The following is a 1,790-nucleotide window of genomic DNA, read 5'->3' as shown; positions in this document are numbered from 1 at the left end:
ATTGACCACTTTCTGTTTATTCATCTTCTTTGTTCATGAGCTCCTTTCTTCAGTTCCAAAATGGCACACCCTCCTGCTATTTCCACTGTGTCTGAAACTCAGTCTATTATTGCATTTTATTTATTTTTATTTTTTGTTGTTTAGTTTTTATTTTATAATCATAAACTTAACTCAGAAAACTAGACTTGGAAGAGGTATCAAAAACATGGAACCCAATGAACCGTGGCGAGAGCAAGAAGATTACAGAGCATTCCCAGCAGATGAGGGTGAAGGGCTGCTCTCTTGAGCTACAGAAGGGACGGTCTGGTGGTTAGGATAAAACACAAATCAAGTTTATTACAGTTGTCCACAGTCAGTGATGGTGATCTTCTTGCTGGTCTTGCCACTGGCTCCATGGACCCCTAGCGCTCCATGGCTGTCACAACATCCATGTGTCTTTCACCTGCCCAAACACTGCATGCTTGCCGTCCAGCCCCTTGTTCTTGGCAGTGCAGATGAAAAACTGGGAACTGTTTGTGTTGGGTCCAGCATTTGCCAGGGACAAGACACCAGGACCTGTGTGCTGCAGGATGAAATTCTCATCATCAAATTTCTCCCCGTAGATGGGCTTTGCCACCTGTGCCACTGTGATTGGTGAAGTCACCACCCTGGCACATAAATCCAGGAATAATTCTGTGAAAGCAGGAGACTTTATAACCAAATCTTTTCTCCCCAGTGCTCACAACACAAAGGTTTCTGCTGTCTTTGGAGCTTTGTCTGCAAACAGCATGAAGGAGATGCAGCCCAAAGGCTCGCTGTCAGCAGCGATGTTGAAGAACACAGTGGGGTTGACCATGACTGAGTGCCAGAAGGTCAGAGGCAGCGGTGGCGTCGTCTGCAAGGCCTAGTTCATTTTAATCTTAGACCATCTTCCTTAAAGTGTTTTACAAAGTTTGTTCCTCAATGATTTCATCTACTGATCCCAACCACCAAATTTATAATAATATTTAAATCTTTATTTCTAATCTAGCTCTTCTTCTCCAGTTCTACACCTACATTTGAAAAGGCCTTCTTGATTTGGCCATCTATTTTTTATAATCATCTCAAACTCAGCAAGTTTCAATAGAATTTATTATTATTCATTACTATTACTATCTCAATAATAATTCATTATTATTATTTCTCTTCTTCTATTTCATCCATCCTTAGTCCCTACCTTAATGAATGAGTTGAGACATATTCTGGATGTGCAATACAAAATATGTTTCATTGAGATAAATTTCCTGGAAAAAAAACACAACTATGGCATCAGTTGTGGAAACTAAACTGTATTTCTCACAATTTGGAGAATATTCAAAGATCAAGATTCTGTTTCTCAAGAAACCTGGATTTGCAGGCAAAAAAAAAAAATTCAGCTGTACAAAAGAAAGATCAATTTTCAGAATAGCCAGAATCTGAAAACACAATGAGGAAATCAAGGTTTTAGTCAATTGGCATTGAAGAGAAGCATGTATATTAGAAAAAACAGGTGCAAAATGGAGAGCAGTCTAATGTAAAATATTTTGATCAAGAAAATACTTTCACACAAATTATTTTGATTAGGAAATGTGTTTGTATGTAACAGGACAGTGAAAATACTTTGTTTTTAGATGAAGAGATTGTGTTAGAAACACTGTAGTCAGATAGCCCTGAAATACATGTAGGAATCTGGTTATACTGGTAAGAATAAAATATCTGTGTTCTCAGTTGCCACTGCAGCCTTAACTCAGCTGGCTTTTACTTTATAAACCCTACTTTTTACTAGACATCTC

General features: G+C 38.3%; 1 pseudogene; it reads right to left on the bottom strand.

Annotated features, from left to right (window-relative positions):
- Nucleotides 1-336: 336 nt before the first annotated feature.
- On the bottom strand, nt 337-835 carry LOC123814135 (annotated as a pseudogene).
- Between the last annotated feature and the right edge of the window lie 955 nt (nt 836-1,790).

This window comes from Phyllostomus hastatus, unplaced genomic scaffold, assembly GCF_019186645.2.
Source record: "Phyllostomus hastatus isolate PE091 unplaced genomic scaffold, TTU_PhHast_1.1 phas_contig_159, whole genome shotgun sequence".
Taxonomy (NCBI): domain Eukaryota; kingdom Metazoa; phylum Chordata; class Mammalia; order Chiroptera; family Phyllostomidae; genus Phyllostomus; species Phyllostomus hastatus.
This window is presented reverse-complemented; position numbering and strand designations above follow the sequence as displayed.